A 22,976-nucleotide genomic window follows, 5' to 3' on the forward strand; every position below is an offset into this window, starting at 1 on the left:
CCTGACCACTAATGCAGCCACTTTCAGGGACCTATGTACGCACTTCTAGATCTCTCTGCACTACCCCACTCCCCAGAGCACTGTTATTTCCTGTGTCGGTCTTGCCCTCCTTTTATTTACAGAAATGCAACACCTCTGACTTATTTGCATGTTTAATTAACCTTTCCTCAGCGCACCTGCCGAGCTGATAAAGATCCTGCTGTAATTTTTGATAACCATATTTGCTATCTATGATACCACCCACTTTAGCGTCTTCTGCAAACTCGTACATTTCCATCCAAATTATTGGTATCAACCACAAACAGCAATGGGCCCAGCACTGATCCCTGAGGAACACCATTAATTACAAGACTCCAGTCAGGTAAATAACCTTCCACCATTACTATCTGCTTCCTTCTATGAAGCTAACTCTCTACCTAGCCTGCTAGCCCTCCCTGGATCCAATGCAATCTAACCCTCCAGAGCAGACCACCATACCAAACCTTAATAAATGCCTTGCTGAAGTCCATATTGATAATGTTTATGGCTTTGCCCTCATTAACCTGTTTGGTTACTTCTTAATGGATTTTCAATGTTTATTTTCATCATACTTGTGTAAATTACTTCAAACCTCGTGGGTAATTTTTAAACATCATTGATTATCAAAGTTTATTTTTATCCTAAGGTTCATGTCAGCTTTGAACAGTTAAAAGATAATTTGGAAATTCCGAGGGAAAGCCACCTGAGGCTTAGTCATTGCACCTGATAAACGGTCACAAGAATAACAGTGAGCTGGATTAGAAAAACCTGGATCAAAGTTTCCAGGTGAGTTGGTGAGTTTTCACACGTGGGAAAAATTAAAACAAGTTTAGACAGGAGAAGCGTGGGTGGAACACCCAGATGGGTTTGTGATAGAATGGAGAGTTTAAATGACATGCGGTGTGGTAATATGTGATGAAGTAGAATGTTAGAGCTTTAGCTGTTGCAATAACTGCTATGATTTCACAACAAAATATTTCAATGCCACGTTATAACTTGCTAAAAGGAAGCTTTTACATTACGTCTGTGAAAGTAATTTTCATTAATTTACATTAATCTAATGCTACCCAAAAAGGCAAACTGCCAGAGGTGTTTCTTGAAAGTGGCAATTGCATTGCAAAAGGACCATTGAACCATGATAACCTGCTATCCTTCTAGTATCTACCCTCTGATACCAGGGGCTCTCGTCTTCTTTAGCAGCCTCACATGTGGCACCTTATCAAAGGTCTTCTGTAAAACTAGGTTAACAAAATCCACTGAATCTCCTTTGTCTTTAACCATTAGCCATTTCTCTTATTCAGATGCTGCCTGACCCACTGAGTATTTCCAGAATTTTTTAATTTTATTTCAGATTTACAGCATCTATAGTTTTGTTTATTTTCAACTGCCTTTAAAAAAAAACCTTATTCAAGCTTCTGCTTGTGAACGTGATTGTAATATTCCAATCATCTGCTTAACCTCTAGGAACTTCTTTTGTGGTTTCCACATGTGATGTACAGTTTTTAAATCACAACCTGTTTCATTCTTGATATCACAGTTGCCTATTACCATCAGTCATAGGATTAGTTAAGACTCTTGAGAGTCAGGTGTCAAACGAATGTGCCAGGAATGACAGGGTGAGAACAGAATCTTGTTTATTTTTGTTTCTTTTCCATTAACTTTCAGGAAAACCTAAGTTATTGGCATTTATCCCCATCACAAACACTACTTCACAGATGTCAAGTGTAACCTTTTTCTGTTGGATTCCTTCCTTGGCTATCTTAGCCTTTAATGTGAGCATCCGGACCCATATTCCCTTCATTACCTGGTCCTAGACCACCTAACTTTGTAACAATACTATCTCCATCTGTATTTTAGCTCATCTGCTGTTGAAATTTTTATTCATGAATTTGTCACCTCAAGACTTAGCTACCACAGTGGTCCTTCACCTGATCTCCTGCTATAAATTCTTCTGGAATGAGACAATCCAAAAATGTGTTCTCTGTGTCCTATCAAGTCTCATTCTCATTCTCTTTAGCTCAATCTGGAGCAAAACACAAAGTGCTGGAAGAACTCAGCAGGTCAGGCAGCATCTGTGGAGGGAATGGACGGGCAACGTTTCGGGTCAGGACTCTCATACAGCACCCTTGCAGATGCTGCCTGACATGCCGAGTTCCTCCGGCACATTGTGCTTTGCTCAAGATTCCAGCATCTGTAGTTTCATGTGTCTCGAACTCCTGATCTGGCATTGATTTATTTTTCTTGTACATATTTTCAAATCACTCAAGGGTTGCTGGATTGCTGAATTATGCTAGATTAATAGTACATGCTTTTAACACAAAATTCACTTCACAATGTTGTAAAAGAAAATCATTCCAAGGTATCTCAATGGATCATATTCAACAGTCAAGAGTGTTTAATTGACGTATGTACCGAAAACGGAACAATTGAAATTGTGTTCGGAGCAGCATAGTCAGAGTCATACAGTGTGGAATCTGGCCCTTAGGCCCAACTTGCTCAGCACCTCCCTCATGGCTCCATAGTCCCCTTTGTTCAACTGTAATACTAACACCTCCGATTCAATTCAATTCAACTTTATTGTCATTGCACAAATACAAGTATAGGTATTCACCCTTCTCCCTCTCAAATTGTAAATTAAAACTTATCATATTATGGTCACTACCTCCTAATGGCTCCTTAACCTCAAGTTCCCTTATCAAATCCGGTTCATTACACAACACTAAATCCAGAATTGCCTTCTCCCTGGTAGGCTCCAATACAAGCTGCTCTAAGAATCCATCATGGAGGCACTCCACAAAGTCCCTTTCTTGGGGTCCAGTACCAACCTGATTTACCCAGTCTACCTGCATGTTGAAATCCCCCATAACAACCGTCGTATTGCCTTTACGACATGCCAATTATAACACTTGATTCAATTTACAAACTATATCCATGCCACTGTTTGGGGGCCTGTAGTATACGTCCCATTAGGGTCTTTTTACCCTTACAATGCCTCAGTTTCAATTCCAATCCATACTGACTCCAGATCTCCTGAATCTAAGTCACCCATCTCAAGGGACTGAATTTTATTCCTCACCAACTGAGATACCCCACCCCCTCTGCCCACCTGCCTGTCTTTTCGCTAGGACGTAATCCCTTGAATATTCAGTTTCCAGCCCTGGTCCTCTTGCAGCCATGTCTCTGTAATTCCCACAACATCATACATGCCAATTTCTAACTGAGCCTCAAGCTCATCCACTTTATTTCTTATTACTGGGCGGCAGAGTGGCGCAGCCGGTAGAGCCACTGCCTCACCGTGCCAGAGACCAGGGTTCGATCCCATCCTAGGGTGCTGTGTGTGTGGAGTTTACACGTTTTTCCTGTAACCTCCGGGTGCTCCGGTTTCATCCCATATCCCAAAGACATACGGGTTTGTAAGTTAATTGGCCTCTGTAAAATTGTCCCCTAATGTGTAGGTAGTCAATCAATCAGTTTTATTCGTCACATAAAATGCAAGTGAAATGAATTTGCCAGCAGCGGTACAATAAAAAAAAACACACAAAAACACAATAAAAATTTAACACAAACATCCACCACAGCATTCATGACAATTCAAGACACAAAAATTGGCCAGTCCTCCTCCATTTCCCCCATGGTCGGGACCTCAACCCTCCGCAGCCGTCCAGATGTGTAGACAAGGTAAAGTGCAGGTAAGTCCTGAATCGGTGCCTCCCCACTGGAGACTGCGGCTTCAGGTTGGTGTAGGCCGCAGGCCGGTGGTCGAAGATCTAAAGTCCCCGCCGCGCTGCAGCCAGAAGCACCACAGACCACAGGGCCGGCAGTCGGAGCTCCCCTCCAGGGATCCCCGGCGAGTGACCCCGCTCAGGATGGTAAGTCCATGCCGCGCCCGTGGTAGAAGATGGCCGCGGGCCGGTGGTCGGAGCTCTTCTCCTCCAGGCTCCCCAACGAAGGATCCCAGGCTGCAGACGCTGTCCCAGCTGGAGCTCCGCAGACCGCGGCTTCAGGCTGACGTGAGCCAGTGAACAGAGTGCTCCCCTCCAGCAACCCCCGGCGAGAGCTCGCCCGCTCCGCAACGAGAATCCACGCTGCGCCCGCAGCTGAAGCCCCGGGCACGTCTCCAGGAAAGGCCGCGCTGATCCTCGATGTTAGGCCACGGGGGAGGCGACATGGAGGAGGCGACCAAAGCGGTTTCCCCCTTACATCACCCCCCACAGAAGACACACCGAGAAAAAGTAAAAACATACATTAGGACACACTGCAAAAACAAAAAAAGTAGAAAGAACTAATACGCAGCTGGCAGGGCTGCCGGCTTGCAGCGCCCCCACCGACCGTGGATGCAAAAGTAGAATAACATAAAGTTGATGTGAACAGGTGATCTACAGTATGGTTGATGTGGACTTGATTGGCTGAAGGGCCTGTTTCCATGCTGTATCTCTAAAAATCCATGTTCCATGTTGTATCTCTAAAAAATCTGGTTTGCCCTGTGGTAATTTCAGTGCTGCAGAAAGACACAGGATAAAAGATTTTTGATGAGTTCTTTGAGGAACTTGTTTGGTATTTAACATATAGAAAAGTTAAAAGTGGCACGAAGGAGACATGCCACTTTTGAGTAGAGGGCTATGACATTTTTTGAGTAGTAGGATAGACTTCCTTCTACTGTGGCAGTCCATATAACCATATAACATATAACCATGTAACAATTACAGCACGGAAACAAGCCATCTCGGCCCTACAAGTCCGTGCCGAACAACTTTTTTTCCCTTAGTCCCACCTGCCTGCACTCATACCATAACCCTCCATTCCCTTCTCATCCATATGCCTATCCAATTTATTTTTAAATGATACCAATGAACCTGCCTCCACCACTTCCACTGGAAGCTCATTCCACACCGCTACCACTCTCTGAGTAAAGAAGTTCCCCCTCGTATTACCCCTAAACTTCTGTCCCTTAATTCTGAAGTCATGTCCTCTTGTTTGAATCTTCCCTATTCTCAAAGGGAAAAGCTTGCCCACATCAACTCTGTCTATCCCTCTCATCATTTTAAAGACCTCTATCAAGTCCCCCCTTAACCTTCTGCGCTCCAGAGAATAAAGACCTAACTTATTCAACCTATCTCTGTAACTTAGTTGTTGAAACCCAGGCAACATTCTAGTAAATCTCCTCTGTACTCTCTCTATTTTGTTGACATCCTTCCTATAATTGGGCGACCAAAATTGTACACCATACTCCAGATTTGGTCTCACCAATGCCTTGTACAATTTTAACATTACATCCCAGCTTCTATACTCAATGCTCTGATTTATAAAGGCTAGCATACCAAAAGCTTTCTTTACCACCCTATCTATATGAGATTCCACCTTCAAGAAACTATGCACGGTTATACCCAGATCCCTCTGTTCAACTGTATTCTTCAATTCCCTACCATTTACCATGTACGTCCTATTTTGATTTGTCCTGCCAAGGTGTAGCACCTCACATTTATCAGCATTAAACTCCATCTGCCATCTTTCAGCCCATCTTTAAGGTCAATGGCAAGCTCTAATATCTCTCTGCTGACTATAAAAATCGGTGAATTTTGGCATGTATTCAGATAGTCATTACATCATAGCACTATTTGAAGGTGAGCAATAAGTTCTCCGGTGTGCTGAACTAACCTCCTATTTCAGCTATATCACAAAAAACAACAGTAATTCATTCCTTTAGTGAGACTTTATTGAGTAGAAATTTCCCAGCTCCATTCGTTTAACATCAATTTTTCAATTGCTTTACATTAAAAAGTCATAATGAGTATCAGAAATGTCTGAAATGTTTATTTGCAAGATATTTTGCAATACATTCATTAGTCCTAAGTTCGGCCAGCATTTCCATCATCAGTGACAGTCAATTCTCTGAACTTAATCCATTGCTTTATGAGCAATTGCTCAAAAGCTGCATTTACAACTTTTACACACTTGACTGTTAACCTTGCTAATATAAGGGGGAATGCCAGTAAAGTAATCATTGTTGTGTTGATCTGGATTCTAATACAGAGCACAGTACAATGTGGATTCCACTGGATTCTAACACAGAGCACAGTGCAGTGTGGAGTACACTGGCTTCTAACACAGAGCACGATACAATGTACAATGTGGACTACAGTGTGGATTGCACTGGATTCTAACACAGAGCACAGTACAGTGTGGACTACACTGGATTCTAATATAGAGCACAGATTCTAACACAGAGTAAAGAAGTTCCCCCTCATATTACCCCTAAACTTCCCTTTGGGTTCAGGCTGTACCACTTCCACTTTGGTTCTCAGATGGTTGATGACACCAGTGTGGGATCCACAGACTTTGCCACAAGTGAGGTATAACCAGGTCCAGTGCATTCCCCCCATCGTTTATTGTGGGTCTTCATGTGTTCTTGACATCATTGTTATTGCAAATCAAAGCAGTGATAAACCAAAGATTCTCAGCTGTTTGTAGAGATGTGACTGTTTTCATGTAGATTTTCAGAACAACTTGAACTGATTCCTTTGTCTTCCCAGTAGTCACTGGATGTGACACAGCTTGAAGAAGGGTGCTTGCTTTGAAACTCTGGTATTAAGTATACAAAACAATTTGACTTGCCCTTCAGAACAGATCAAGTGCAATTAGAGCTTCAATGGTGGGAGAGGACACTGACGGTTCCTTTATGCTGCTAAAGTGGGTCTTACACAGAGAGCTTTGATGGTATCTCTCCAGAGCTTTGAGCTGCATGATCTAGATAGTCTAAGGGATGCACAAGAGGTCAGTAAAGGACACAAAATGCTGAAGTGTAAATGGCAGGTCAGGCAGCATCTGTGGATCATGGATAGGCGGTATTTCGGGTCTGGACTCTTCTTCAGACTAATGAAGAAAAGAGAAAGCTGGAAGAGAGGTGGGGGTGGGACAAAGTCAGGCAAGTGATAGGTGGATACAGGTGGGGGGTTGATTGACAGACGGGTGGACAAAGGCCAGATCTGGGAAGAAGGCTCTGGAAGGGAGATGTGAAGCTAGAGGAAAGGAATGGGGAAAAGGAGGCAGGGTTAGTGAAATAAATGGGTGTGCATCCAGGTAGGGTAGAGGGAAGGGGGTAGAGGATGCGGAGAGCTTCCAACGCGGGCGGTGCTGAACGGCATCGTGGAGTCCTGGGACACCTTGCAGAGGGTCGCCAGCAGCAGTCTCCACCCGGCGCGGCCTGCGGACTTTGGGAGCCGCAGACTCCGGTAGGAGGGGGCCGACTCTGTGTCCACGCCGCTGAGGACGTCCCGCAGCCCTGACGTCGGACTTAGAACACCCCGGCGAGCGGTCCTGAACATCGGGCCGCCCGTAACGGCAACTGCGGAGGGCACGGGGAGGCCCTGACCACGGGGAATAGTGGAGGAAGAGACTGACTTTGGTGCCTTCCCACACAGTGGGGAACTTTGATTCTGCTGTGTGGGGATGTTTTATGTCAAACCCTATAGTGTGTTGTGTCCTGTTGATTTTTATTGTATGGCTGTATGGAAATTCATTTCACTGTGCCATCTGGCACATGTGACAATTAAATCTATCTTGAATCTTGAATCTTGAGGGGGAGGGGTCTAGAGGGGGGGGGTTTAGGGGGAGGGGGGGGTAGAGGGGGAGGAGTAGAGGGATTAGGGGGAGGGGGAGGGTGGAGGGGGATGGGGTAGGGGTTATTCCCATTGAACCTCTGGATGGGATTGGGAGGGCTCATCAGTCACTGGAGGGGGAGGGGGGGAGGGAGGTTGAAGGGAATATGTTTGCCTGCGGGGGGGGTTGGGGGGGAGGGGGAGAGGGTTAGAGGGGGGAGAGAGTAGAGGGGGATGTGGAGTAGGTTATGTTGGAGAACTCTGGACAGGCTAGAGGAATTGTCCCATACCACTGGGCTGTAAGCTTCCCGAGATGAAGTGGGATATGTGGATGAATTTCTGTCAACTAACAAGTTTAAGGATACTCTGCATTCTCTCTATTTTCACAGTCAAAGGCTTTTGAGAAGTTGAAGAAGATTATGTAAACTGGCTGATACTGGTACCTGCAGTTAATGGTTGATGAGGGTTATTCCCATTGAACCTCTGGATGGCCTCTGATTGAGGAGCAGCTCATCAGTCACTGGATGAGGATGACACTGGGAATTACTTACCATGTGGCAGGAATCCACATGCTGAAGATCGTAATAATTATGTTGCCTGCGATATTCTTAAGGGGTTGGACAGGCTAGATGCAGGAAAATTGTTCGCGATGTTGGGGAAGTCCAGAACAAGTGGTCACAGTTTAAGGATAAAGGGGAAGTCGTTTAGGACCGAGATGAGAAAAACATTTTTCACACAGAGAGTGGTGAATCTCTGGAATTCTCTGCCACAGAAGGTAGTTGAAGCCAGTTCATTGGCTATATTTAAGAGGGAGTTAGATGTGGCCCTTGTGGCTAAGGGGATCAGAGGGTATGGAGAGAAGGCAGGTACAGGATACTGAGTTGGATGATCAGCCATGATCATATTGAATTGGGGTGCAGGCTCGTAGGGCCGAATGGCCTACTCCTGCACCTATTTTCTATGTTTCTATGATATGCCCAGGCATGGGAGATGAGGTTGTGAAAGTGAATCTGAAGTTTCTGTCCATCAAGTTTTAGAACCTCATCTGCTGAGGCCTCTTGTTGATCAGTTGATATGTGGCATTTTAATCTTTTTGTTGGTTTCATAAGAGGAACCTAAAGGCAGATTATTATCTAAATGGAGAAAATTACAGATGAGTGAAATGCAAAGGGATTTAGATATTCTTATGCATGAATTGTGCATGAAGCAGGCAACTGCAGCAAACAGGAAAGTCAAGGATATATTGGTCTTTATTCCTAGAGGGGTGGAGTTTAGAAATAGGAAGTATTGTTACAATTCTACAGGTTACAGGACAACACCTGGGAACGGTGCAGACTAGATATCCCCTTATTTGGGAAAAGATATTGGAGATGGTTCAAAAGAGATTCAATAGCCTAATTTCTGAACTGAAATGGTTGTCCTTTCATGAGAGGCTAAAGAAACTGGATGTGTCTTCTCTGGAGTTTAAAGAATGTGCAGATGAGGCCCGCAGCAGATCACCCATGAGATCATACTGAATGGCAGGGCAGGCTTGAGAGCCAATTACATAGAACATAGAATAATACAGAACAGCAACAGTAACAGGTCCCTCGGCCCACAATGTACGGCAGTAGGCAGAGAAATCGTTAGTGGAGCTTAATGCAGATAATACAAGGTGTACATTTTTGGAAGTCAAACCATGGCAGATCATTCGCAGTGAATAGCAGGGCTCTGGGGAGTGTTGTAGACCAGAGGTTACCTAGGAGTGCCGGTACATATTTCCTTGAAATTAGTAACGCATGTAGATAGCATGTTTAGTTTAGTTTAGAGATACACCACAGAAAGAGGCCCTTCGGCCCACCAAGTCCGTACCGACCAGCGATCTCCACACATTAACACTATCCTACAATAGGGACAATTTACATTTACACCAAGCCAATTAACCTACGAACCTGTACGTCTTTGGAGTGTGGGAGGAAACCGACGAACTCGGAGAAAACCCATGCGGTTACGGGGAGAACGTACAAACTCCGTCCAGACAGCCCCCTTAGTCGGGATCGGACCCGGGTCTCCTGCGCGGCAAGTGCTGTAAGGCAGCAACAATAAACTTTTTGGCACATTGGTCTTCATCGTCAGGATATGTTGGGATGTTATGTTACAGTTGTACAAGATATTGGTGAGGCCACATTTGGAGTATTGTGTGGCATTTTTGGTAACCCTGTTATAGGGTTGGATGATCAGCCATGATCATATTGAATGGCCGAATGGCCGAATGGCCTACTCCTGCACCTATTTTCTATGTTTCTATGAAATATATTGTTAAGCTGGAAAGAGTGCAGAGAAGATTTACGAGGATGTTGCCAGGACTTTAAGGCCCTGGCTTTAGGGAAAGGTTGGGCAGGTTAGGACTTTATTCCTGGGAGCGCAGGAGGAATAGAGGTATCCAAGATCATAAGGGGAATAGATAGAGCAGATGCCTTTTTACCCAGAGTAGGGGAATCAAGAACCGGAGGACATATGTTTAAGGTGAGAGGGGAAAGATTTAATAGGTATCTGAGGGGCAACGTTTTCCACACAGGTGGAATGAGCTGTCAGGGGAGGTAGTTGAGGCAGATACTGTAACAACATTTAAAAGTATTTTGGACAGGTACACAGTCGGGAAAGGTTTAGAGGGATATGGGCCAAATGTGGGCAAGTGGGACTACTGTAGATGGGGCAGCTTGGTCGGCATGAACAAGTTGCCCCCAAAGGGCCTGTTTCCATGCTCTCTGACTATAATTCTATGTCTGTGCCAGACATGATGCCAAATTAAACTAATTTCATTTGCCTGCATGTTATTCATATTCCACCATTTGTATATCTACTCTATGTGCCTATCTAAAAGCCTCTTGAATGCCACTATTATATTTCCCATCCTCCACCACCCCAAATTGGCTGACTTTTGCTCCTATTTTCTTGTGATCTTACAGGAAGCTTCTAAAACATGGGACTTCATCTCCTGTGAGAATTATCCACACCCACGGTTTCAAAAATACTGTCCGCTGATCAGGGAGGAAGTACAACGTTGTCATGGGAGCTTTGTGGTTTTTCACATTTGCTTATCTAGGAACAATGAATTTAGTATCAACCACGATCACATATGTACTGTGTGCCCAACCCTCTTAAATTAATTTCACATGCAGACCTTATTTTCTTGCATTTGGCCCCTATCCCACTAAACCTTTCCGATCCATGTAAGCTATGTAAATGGGTTTTAAATTGGCCCTCGTGTTTTAAATATTTCCTCCGTCATCTTATCCCTGAACTCCTCTACCCTGGGGGAGAAAGTCTGACCATGCACATTATCCAGAGCTTATCCAAGCCTCTCATAAATCAAACTCTCCACCCCTGGTAGACACAAAATGCTGGAGCAACTCAGAGGGCCAGGCAGCATCTCTGGATAGAAGGAATGGGCGACGTTTCGTGTCTAGACCTTCTTCAGACCTTGGTAACGTCTTGTGAACGTTTTTTGCACTCATTTCAATTTAATTATGTTCTTCCTATAGTAAGACAACCAGAACTGCGCACAATTGTCCAAATGTGGTCTCGCCAACATCTTGGGTTCACGTTGCGGCCCAGTTTCCACCAATCTTTCCACCACCACCACCACGCACAAGAAGCACAAGCAGCGCAAGACAGACACCATTGTATGCAGATGCCGAGAAGTGTGTTCAGCTCTGGCTGAACAAGGTCTAATCTTGTGTGTGGACTCGATAAAAAGAAGAAGAACCGACATCTTGTACAGCAACATCAAATGTGGTCTCACCGACATCTTGTGCAGGTGTACCAAATGTGATCTCACCAACATCTTGCACAGCTCCACCGAATGTGGTCTCACTGACTTCCTGTCTCGCTGTACCGAATGTGGTCTCACTGACATCCTGTCTCGCTGTACAGAATGTGTTCTCACTGACATCCTGTACAGATATTTCAGTTTCAGTTTCGTTTCACATTAGTTTATTGTCACATATACCGAGGTACAGTGAAAAGCTTTTGTTAACCAGACAGGAGAAAGACAATACATAATTACAATCGATCCATTTACAGTGTATAGATACATAATAAGGGAATATTGTTTAGTGCAAGGTACAGCCAGCAAAGTCCGATCAAGGATAGTCTGTGGGTCATCAAAGAGGTAGATGGTTCAGCGCCGCTCTCGTTGCAGTAGGATGATTCAGTTTACTGACAACAGCTGGGAAGAAACTGTCCCTGAATCTGGTGATGTGCGTTTTCTCTCATCTATTCCTTTTGCCTGATGGGAGAGGGGGGAAGAGGGAGTAGCCAGGGTGCGACTCGTTCTTGATTATGCTGCTGGCCTTGCCAAGGCAGCGTGAAGTATAAATGGAGTCAATAGAAGGGAGGTTGGTTTGTGTGATGGTCCACAATTCGTTGCAATTTCTTGCGGTCTTGGATGGAACTGTGAAATCAAGCTGTGATGCATCCTGAACAAATGCTTTCCATGGTGCATCTGTAGGAGTTGGTGAGAGTTGTAGGGGACATGCTAAACTTTCTAAGCCATCAAAAAAGTAGAGGTGTTGGTGTGCTTTCTTGGTCGTTGCTTCAATATGGGTAATCCAGAAGTTGTTGGTGATATTGACTCCTAGGAATTTGGTTTTCAACCATCTTCACTTTGGCTCCGTCAATGCAAACTGGGGTATGTGTACCGCTTCACTTCCTAAAGTTGATCACTATCTCCTTATATCTTGCTGACATTGAGAGAAGGGTTGTTGGCTTGACACTAGGACATAAGGTTCTCAATCTCCTCCCTGTACCATCTCATCATTATTTGATATCTGGCCCACAATGCTGGTGTCATTTGAAAATAGAATTAGATGACATGACTGCACAGACTGCAATTGTTATATGTTATATGTTATAAGTTGTGGGTGTACAAGGAGTAACAAAGGGGGCTGAGGATGCATCCTTGCAGAGTCCCCATGTTGAGGATTATTGTGGAGGATGATCTGTCCCCTATCCTCACTGATTGGGGTCTGTGGGTTAACAAGTCGAGGATCCAGTTGCAAAGATGAGTGCTGACCCCAAGTCCTGCATGTTTGGTGATAAGTTTGGATGGTATAATGGTATTAAAGACAGAGCTGTCATCTATGAATAGGAGTCTAACGTAGATTTCTCTCTTTCAATCTCAGTTTCAAACTGCTTTCACACATGAGCTACCAGGGTCGCAAGCAAGACACCATAAATTCAAAAGCTTCTCTTTAAAGTGTAAAGTCTCTCTGCTGATGTGTTAATTTCAAGCTTTAAACCATTTAAAATTACATTGTATATAGGGAAGTGTTTTATATATAACTGGGTAATGATGATTGTCTCAGAAATTCTAAGCTTTTTAAAGGATTAAATTGGATAACATTTTCGTTAAAGACAGGGAGTACCAGTTAGACAACTGCAGATACTTTTCTGTTTGTGGGAGAGGAAATCTCCCAGCACCTTATCTGAGGTCATGCTAGGAGGATCACTGAAGGTTGGTCTACATTTTCCCACCAATGGGCACCAATTTCCCACCAATCGACTGCCGGCCCTGCGGTCTGCGGTGCTTCTGGCTGCAGCGCGGCCGGAACTTTAAATCACTGACTGCTGGCCTGCGGCCTACACCAACCTGAAGCTGCGCTCACCGGTGAGGAAGGCACCGATTCATTCATCTGGATGCCCGCAGCGGCGGCTGCGGAGGGTTGAGGTCCCGACCACGGGGGAAAATGGAGGAGGACTGGCCAAATTTTGTGCCATCCACAAAATTAATGCTGTGGTAGATGTTTGTGTTACATTTTTATTGTGTTTTTGTGTGTGTTCTTTCTCATTGTACCGCTGCTGACAAATTCATTTCACTTGCACTTTATGTGCAATGTGACGAATAAAACCGTATTGTATTGTATTGTATTGTATTGCACGTTCTCCGGACTGCAGAATCCAGGGAGACACAAGGAACGGCGGATGATGGCATCTTACCCAAAACACAAAGTTAGTGAGTCAAGCAGCATCTCTGGAGAACATGGATAGGTGACATTTTGAGTTGGTACCCTTCTTCAGACTAGGATAGATGAGGCAGTGGGGGCCTAGGAATTGAAAGTTATTGAAGAGTTGAAGAAGTGTGTGAGGATGTAGGTTTGGAAGGAGCAGGCCACACGTGTGGAAGAAATAGGCAAGTGATTTTTTTTTTGGTCAGGACCCTTCTTCATGATTCAGAAGGTCCCGACCCAAAACATCGCCTGTCCCGGATGCTGCCTGAGATCCATTGTTCCTTGGGTTTGACAGAATCCAGGGCTCCGTTGTTTGGCTGCCATCTGGTGGCTATATGGGTGTGTTCATGATGGAGCCACAAAATAGAATACAGTACTTCAAAATGACTGAGTTATATTGGGAGAGATATTCTCTCTTCCTTCCTCCTCCTTCCCTTTCCTTCCACCTGCCCCCATCCAAATACGGATGGGGCAATATTCCCCTTCCGAGAGACCTGGTGATGATGCACATTAACTTCAGCCTCCCAGCCAGCCTTGATCCACTATAGTTTGCTAATAATTACCTTTGCAACAGATCCACTGCAGATGCCATCTCCTTGGCCCTAAACACATCTCTGGAACACCTAGACACCAAGGACTCCTACATTACACTCATACATTAGATTACTATTGCTCCACCTTCAACACCCTAATCCCATCCAAACTCATCGTCGAACTCCTGAATTTTGAATCAACATCCCCCTCTGCCACTGGATCCTTGACTTTCTAACCCACAGACCACAATCAGTGAGGATAGGGTACAACATCTCCTCCACAATAATTCACAACACTTATGCCCTGCAAGGATGTGTTCTCAGTCCCCGACTATACTTCCTATACTCCGACAACTGTGTGGACAAATTCCACTCTAACGTCATCTACAAGTTGACACCACTTGGGCAGGATCATGATCAATGATGAGACAGAGTACAGGAGGGAGATGGGGAACTTAGTGACATGGTGTCAGCACAACAATTTTTCCCTCAATGTCAGCAACATGAGAGAGCTATTCATTGATTTCAAGAAGCGCGGTGAAGTATATCCCCCAATGAGCATCAAAGGTGCCAAAGTGGGAATGGCTGACGGCTTCAAGTTCTTCAGCACCAACCACAATGCCTCCCACTACCTGAGGGCACTGAGGAAAATTGGCATGACCCCAATGAATCTTACAAATGTGATTGCATCACTGATTGGTTTGGGATCAGCTCTGCCCAAGGCCAGGAGAAATTACAGAGAGATGTAGGTGTAGCCCAGTTCATCACACAGACCAGACTCCCCATCATTAATTCAATCTATACTCTCTCAATCTCTCTGTCCCCATCACGGGGAATAGACTTTTGACTGTTCTATTCTAAACCTACTCCCACAGTTACCTCTTCCACGCTGCCTCTTGTAAAGCGCCATCCCCCACTCAATTTCCCCATCTCCACTGCATCTGCTCCCAAGATGAGTCTTTCCACTCTCAGCCCCCTGAGATGCCCTTTTTGTTTGGTAAACTTGGTTTCTCTCCAGCGATTGTGAATGAATACATCACCTATGTTGCCTCTGTGTTCCTTCCTTCAGAGGGAACAAGGATACATTCCCTTGGTCCTTACCTGTCACTCCACCAGACTCCTATTCATGGACTATGCTTCTGTTTTCAATACCATTATCCTAACCAAGCTCATTTCCAGACTCTTGGAACTTGGAATCATCAATCCCCTCTGCAACTGGATCCTTGACTTCTGACTAACAGACCACAATCATTGAGGATATGTGACAAATTATCCTCGACGATACTTCTCAACGCGGGTGGCCTGCAAGGATGCATTCTCAGACCCTTATGCCCCGTCCCACTTCAGCACCTTTGTTTCCTTATCCTTTGGTACATCTCTTGTGGACCGCATCGTAGGTCAAAGCTGTCCACCTTTCCACATTATACATCTGGCACAATGAGCCAGCAGAAAACAGTAGACACTATTTTAGTTTGCTCTGTGTAAAATCTGGTCTTGTACAGCCAGGATACCGAGGTGTATTTTGATACCTCTTATTCCCATCATGAGTGGTGACTGTTTGTTAGGAAAATGTGTATTTAATGCCCCTGTCCCACTTAGGAAACGTGAACGGAAACCTCAGGAGACTTTGCGCCCCACCCAAGGTTTCCGTGCGGTTCCCGGAGGTTGCAGGTGGTTGCCGGAGGTTGCAGGTAGTGGACGCAGGTAGGGAGGCTGACAAAAACCTCCCGGAACGGCATGGAAACCTTGGGGGGGGCGCAACGGCTCCACGGGTTTCCGTCCAGGATGCCTACGTGGGACAGGGGCATTAGGATACTCTTTATACACTCATGATTGAGCAGCCAAATACCAACCCAACTTAATCTACAAGTTTGCAGACAAAACCACTGCAGTGGGCCAGATATCAAATAATGACGAGACAGAGTACAGGAAGGAGATTGAGAACCTTGTCATTTGATACCAAGATACCAACGTCTCCCTCAATGTAAGCAAGACAAAGGAGATTGTGATTGAATTCAGGAAGCGAAGCTGTGCATTCACCCCAGAATACATTGATGCACCAAAAGTAGAGGTGGTCGAAAGGTTCAAGTTCCCAGGAATAAACATCACCAGCAATTTGTCCTGGACCAGCCACATCGATCCAATGGCTAAGAATGCACACCAACACCTCTACTTCTTTAGAAGGCTTAGGAAGTGTGGCATCTTCCCAACAACACTCACGAACATTTACAGATATGCCATGGAAAGCATCTTATCGGCATCTATCATGTTTTGGATGTAGCCCAAACAATCACACAAACCACTCTCCCTTCCTCGGATGGAAAAATCTAATACTTGAGGGGATAGCTTTAAGGTGAGTGGGGTGAAGTTTGAAGCAGATGTGTGAGGGAAGTGTTTTACACAGAGGGTGGTGAGTGCCTGAAATGCTCTGGTGGCAAAGCACATGTGTTAGTGGCAGTTAAAAGATTTTTGGATAGGCAAATGGATATGCAGGGAATAGAGGGATATGAGTTAAATGCAAGCAGATAAAGTGATGCTTTGTGGCATCATGTTCAGCACAGACATTGTGAGGTGAAGGGCCTGTTATTGTGCTGTACTGTTCTATGTTCTATGTTAAGTTGGACTTGACTGTATTTATGTATTGTATTATCCGATCAGATTTGATAGCATGCAAAACAAAGCTTTTCACTTCACCCTGGCACACGTGACAATAGTCAAATATGAGAGTTTGCATCTGCCTTTCCTATTTTTCAGTGGAATTTTCCTCAATAAGTTCCCCAAAGTCAAAATCTAGGCATTCACCATTGACGAAGTGTTTAACTCAGAGTCCTGGATTCATACCGCACAGATGCATATCCTTCACCCCAACTTGTCCACGACATCCTAGATGCCTCATCATCACCACTCCCACCTGCCCGCGTTTGGGAATGTAGGAGAAAATGAAATGCATTAGGGAAAGATTATGTAAAATGGGTGCTTGCTGCAAATTGGCATAAAATTCAGTCCTTGCTGCATCTATGATTCTATAAAAATCTGTCAAAAATCCACCAAGATATCTAGTACTAAACATAGTTACTTCCTGCAGGATATTGCTTAGGTGATCCTTATGGAATCTTTAACAAAAGATCTAATGATGTCATAATGGCCTGTCAATAAGAACCCAGTGCAGACAACTAATGCTATGCACTGCTACAATATGTTCAAACAGGGCAACTAGTGAAGACTTTCAAGGCTCCACCCGATTAAAACATGAAAATAAAGACATAGAGGTATGAAGGAGGAGAATAAAAGATACAGAAAAGGGAAAGCAAGAAAGAGCTAAGTATAAAAACTGTGTTTAAAGACCAAGTGAAGGGATATAGTTGGAACTGGTGACTAGATAAGGCTATAGAAACATAGAAAATAGGTGCAGGAGTAGGCCATTCGGCCCTTCGAGCCTGCACCGCCATTCAATATGATCGTGGCTGATCATCCAACTCAGTATCCTGTACCTGCCTTCTCTCCATACCCCTTGATCCCTTTAGCCATAAGGGCCACATCTAACTCCCTCTTAAATATAGCCAATGAACTGGCCTCACCTACCTTAAATGGCAGAGAGTTCCAGAGATTTACCACTCTCTGTGTGAAAAATGTTTTTCTCAACTCGGTCCTAAAGGATTTCCCCCTTATCCTTTAACTGTGACCCATTGTCCTGGACTTCCCCAACATCGGGAACAATCTTCCTGCATCTAGCCTGTCCAACCCCTTAAGAATTTTGTAAGCTTCTATAAGATCCCCCCTCAATCTTCTAAATTCTAGCGAGTACAAGCCGAGTCTATGCAGTCTTTCTTCATATGAAAGTCCTGACATCCCAGGAATCAGTCTGGTGAACCTTCTCTGTGCTCCCTCTATGGCAAGAATGTCCTTCCTCAGATTTGGAGACCAAAACTGTACACAATACTCCAGGTGTGGTCTCACCAATATCCTGTACAACTGCAGTAGAACCTCCCTGCTCCTATACTCAAATCTATTTGGGCATTTAAACCATAAGAAGTTTTTGTTAAGCTGCCAGAGCTGGTTTATATTGCAAAGATTGTAATAGCAATGAACACCAGATTATTTGAAAGTGGTGACCACAGTGTTAATGTACTTTGGGCTTTGGCTGTCTCAACGCAACCATGATGTTTATATTTGTAAGCACAGAGGCAAAGATTGAAGGATCTATAACCATATAACCATATAACAATTACAGCATGGAAACAGGCCATCTCGACCCTTCTAGTCCGTGCCGAACACGTAATCTCCCCTAGTCCCATATACCTGCGCTCAGACCATAACACTCCATTCCTTTCTCGTCCATATAACTATCCAATTTATTTTTAAATGATAAAAACGAACCTGCCTCCACCACCTTCACTGGAAGCTCATTCCACACAGCTACCACTCTCTGAGTGAAGTTCCCCCTCATGTTACCCCTAAACTTCTGTCCCTTAATTCTCAAGTCATGTCCCCTTGTTTGCATCTTCCCTCCTCTCAGTGGGAAAAGCTTATCCACGTCAACTCTGTCTATCCCTCTCATCATTTAAAGACCTCTATCAAGTCCCCCCTTAACCTTCTGCGCTCCAAAGAATAAAGCCCTAACTTGTTCAACCTTTCTCTGTAACTTAGTTGCTGAAACCCAGGCAACATTCTAGTAAATCTCCTCTGTACTCTCTCTATTTTGTTGACATCCTTCCTATAATTAGGCGACCAAAATTGTACCCCATACTCCAGAATTGGCCTCACCAATGCCTTGTACAATTTTAACATTACATCCCAACTTCTATACTCAATGCTCTGATTTATAAAGGCCAGCACACCAAAAGCTTTCTTTACCACCCTATCTACATGAGATTCCACTTTCAGGGAACTGTGCACAGTTATTCCCAGATCCCTCTGTTCACCTGCATTCTTCAATTGCCTACCATTTACCATGTACGTCCTATTTTGATTTGTCCTGACAAGATGTAGCACCTCACACTTATCAGCATTAAACTCCATCTGCCATCTTTCAGTCCACTCTTCCAACTGGCATAAATCTCTCTGTAGACTTTGAAAATCTACTTCATTATCCACAACCCCTCCTATCTTAGTATCATCTGCATACTTACTAATCCAATTTACCACACCATCATCCAGATCATTGATGTACATGACAAACAACAGTGGACCCAACACAGATCCCTGTGGCACCCCACTAGTCACCGGCCTCCAACCTGACAAACAACCATCCACCATTACTCTCTGGCATCTCCCATTCAGCCACTGTTGAATCCATCTTGCTACTCCACCATTAATACCCAACCATTGAACCTTCTTAACCAACCTTCCATGAGGAACCTTGTCAAAGGCCTTACTGAAGTCCATATATACAACATCCACTGCTTTACCCTCATCAATTTCCCGAGTAACCTCTTCAAAAAATTCAAGAAGATTAGTCAAACATGACCTTCCAGGCACAAATCCATGTTGACTGTTCCTAATCAGACCCTGTTTATCCAGATGCTTATATTTATTATCTCTAAGTAAATCTATCTTTGAAAATTGCTCAGTCTCCTTGAAGAAATACAGCACCCCCACTGATTTCTGGGAACTTCTGGCCCGTGACTGTTCAAAGTGGAGAAGTGTGATACAGGGAAGCTTGAGACAATCTATTCGGGACACATAAAAGCTCTATATTAGTTGCAGATGCAATGCATCACCTCGTCAACAACCCAACCACTCACACCGTCAGGCACTATCTCCCCAATCTGTGAAATAATCGGTGGTTTCCACATTGCTCTCATAGAGCACCTCAGAACCCACAAACGTGGAAGCAGGTGGTCCTCAATGCTGAGGGACTGTATCAGAGGACAGAACACAGTTACAAACTTGTTCCACTGGCATTGGCACATTATTGTCACGTGCCCTAAGAAAAGTGAAAAGCTTTTGTTTGCTTGGAGGATTTATACTAGATTGGAACCAGGACGGGATCCAATGCAAGAGTGAGGCAGGTGAGAAGCAGGAAGTAGAATATAAAAGCAGGGATGTAATGCTGAGGCTTTATATGCCACTGATCAGACCACACATAGAAACATAGAAAATAGGTGCAGGAGTAGGCCATTCGGCCCTTCGAGCCTGCACCGCCATTCAATATGATCATGGCTGATCATCCAACTCAGTATCCTGTACCTGCCTTCTCTCCATACCCCCTGATACCTTTAGCCACAAGGGCCACATCTAACTCCTTCTAAAATATAGCCAACAAACTGGCCTCAACTACCTTCTGTGGCAGAGAATTCCAGAGATTCACCACTCTCTGTGTGAAAAATGTTTTTCTCATCTCGGTCCTAAAAGATTTCCCCCTTATCCTTAAACTGTGACCCCTTGTTCTGGATTTCCCCAACATCGGGAACAATCTAGCCTGCATCTAGCCTGTCTAGCACCTAGCACTTGGAGTATTGTGAGCAGTTTTGGGCCCCTTATCTGAGGAGGGATGTCCTGACATTGGAGAGGGTCCAGAGGAGGTTTACAGGAATTATCCCGGGGATGATTGAGTTAATGCATAATGAGGGTTTGACAACTCTGAGCCTGTGTTCACTGGAGTTTAGAAGGATGAGTGGGGAACTTAATTGAAATTTACAGAATAGTGAAGGGACTGGATAGAATGGATGTGGAGAGAATGTTTCCACCAGTGGGTAAGTCTTGGACTGGACGTCATAGCCTCAGAATTAAAGGACATACCTTTAGAAAGAAGATGAGGAGGAATTTCTTTAGTCAGAGGGTGATGAATCTTTGGAATTCATTGCTACAGGTGGCAGTGGAGATTGGCAGGTTCTTGATTAGTAAGAGTGTCAAAGGTTTTGGGGAGGGAGAAGGAGAATGTGGTTGAAAGAGAAAAATAGATCAACCATGATTGAATGGCGGAGCAAACACAATGGGCCGAATGGCCTAATTCTGATCCTCTGACATGGACTTATGAACTCCCTATGCCATATCAGAACACAGAGAACTGGAGTGGAATCAAGTCACTCTCAGCCCAAAAGCATTTCCTACATAGAATTATGTATGGATAGCACTTTGCAGCTGCCACATATCTAACTTCCATCTGAATTAAAGGGGGCTGCACTCCCTCAAATATACAGCTGGTGTATGTATGACCATGTAGTAAATCACATAGTCCAATGCCTGGTATGATCACATTTTTGTTCTTGTTACCAATTTAATTTCTCTTTTTTTTCACATCCTTATAGACATGTAATTACATTTTTAAATTACACTGCGTTTGTAATTATTTTTTAACGGTGTAATTGACAACTTGTATCTGTCCTGGATAGCTCTCCTCTAGAACATGTATAGCAACTAGAGAGGGAGTGTAGATTGGTGGAAGCATTGTCTTTTTGGTTACCCGAGGGTTTATCTGCCCCCTAGTCAATGTGAATCGTCACTTAACACACAAAAACATCAAAATGGGGGAGCAGGAATCTTTCACCACTTTCGGACTTTCACTGTGATCATGGCTGGTCTAGAGAGAGTGCTAGATAGGGCTCTTAAAAATAGTGGAGTCAGGGTATATGGGGAGAAGACAGGAACGGGGCACTGATTGGGGATGATCAACCATGATCACATTGAATGACGGTGCTGGCTCGAAGGGCCAAATGGCCGACTCCTGCACCTATTTTCTATTGTCAATTGTCTGTTGTCTACCGCAGGCTTCCTCCCCTTCCCTGTTCCGTATAAAACACATTTCCTCAATTGTAAATCAAAGTGTTCTCCCTTTTATTTTAAATACTGCCAATGATCTAGCATCCGCCAGCAACCGTCGCAGGGATTTACCCTCTGGAAGAGTACGTTTGTGAGCAGATCAGTTTTAAATGACAACCCTCTAATCTTGTCACTGTGTGCCCTCAAAGGAGATTGTCCCACTGGAGGCAATATTTCAACATCTATTCCATCATGCCCACTTATGAGCTTAAATGTTTCAATAATTCACCCCTCGTTATTAACTCCATTCAACAGATCTGATTTCCTCAGCTACTCGTGATATCACAATCCTATCATGCCAGTTGTATCACAATGTAAAGGGCAAAGGAGCTCTGCTGGTGGTTGCTAACATTAATGAACAGATTAACTGTTCCTTATCATATTACCGTGTTAAGGCCGTGTCCCACTTGGCGATTTTTTCGACGACTGCCCGCATCACTGACTGACGTATCAGGTCACCGAAAGATTTGCGGCACGACGCAGCGCGATGCGGCGGTGATGCGGCATGATAACGTAAGACATGCGGTGTTTCTTAAAGTGTCGCAACATTTTTTTTGTCGCCGCTGGATTTTGAAATATTCAAAATCTTTTGGCGACACTGGTATGATGCCGGCAGTCGTCAAAAAAATCGCCGTGGGACAGGCCCTTAATGCCCCTGTCCCACTTAGGAAACCTGAACGGAAACCTCAGGAGACTTTGCGCCCCACCCAAGGTTACCGTGCGGTTCCCGGAGGTTGCAGGTGGTTGCCGGAGGTTGCAGGTAGTGGAAGCAGGTAGGGAGACTGACAAAAACCTCCGGGAACCTCCAGGAACCGCATGGAAACCTTGGGTGGGGCGCAAAGTCTCCAGAGGTTTCCGTTCAGGTTTCCTAAGTGGGACAGGGGCATAAGGGTTTTTTCTTTGAAGAAATAGATGTCGTGTTACCTGTTTAATAGCAGTGGTCCCATTTCAAAAAAGGTTCATTAACCGTCAAGTGTGTTAGACTTACAACTTCAACCAAAGATTTTAGTTTTGAAGCTACATTCTTTAAACTCTTTCATTACTAAGGAAATAATATACATTGATGCACATCTTTTGGA

At 44.4% G+C, this 22,976-nt stretch overlaps 1 protein-coding gene across 4 annotated transcripts in view; it reads left to right on the forward strand.

The window, feature by feature from the left end:
• The first annotated feature begins 248 nt into the window (after positions 1-248).
• LOC129695660 (protein FAM221B-like) overlaps positions 249-22,976 on the forward strand; it is a 55,424-nt gene continuing 32,696 nt past the window's right edge. For 2 of the 4 annotated variants that reach the window (XM_055632823.1, XM_055632815.1), the window contains exon 1: positions 16,065-17,405. The gene's annotated coding sequence lies outside the window, so the exon portion shown is untranslated. Of the gene's footprint in view, positions 805-16,064; positions 17,406-22,976 lie in introns of those variants that run through there. The other 2 variants (XM_055632839.1, XM_055632832.1) reach the window with 2 other exon arrangements.

The sequence above is a fragment of the Leucoraja erinacea genome, chromosome 1 (assembly GCF_028641065.1).
Source record: "Leucoraja erinacea ecotype New England chromosome 1, Leri_hhj_1, whole genome shotgun sequence".
NCBI classification, from domain to species: domain Eukaryota; kingdom Metazoa; phylum Chordata; class Chondrichthyes; order Rajiformes; family Rajidae; genus Leucoraja; species Leucoraja erinaceus.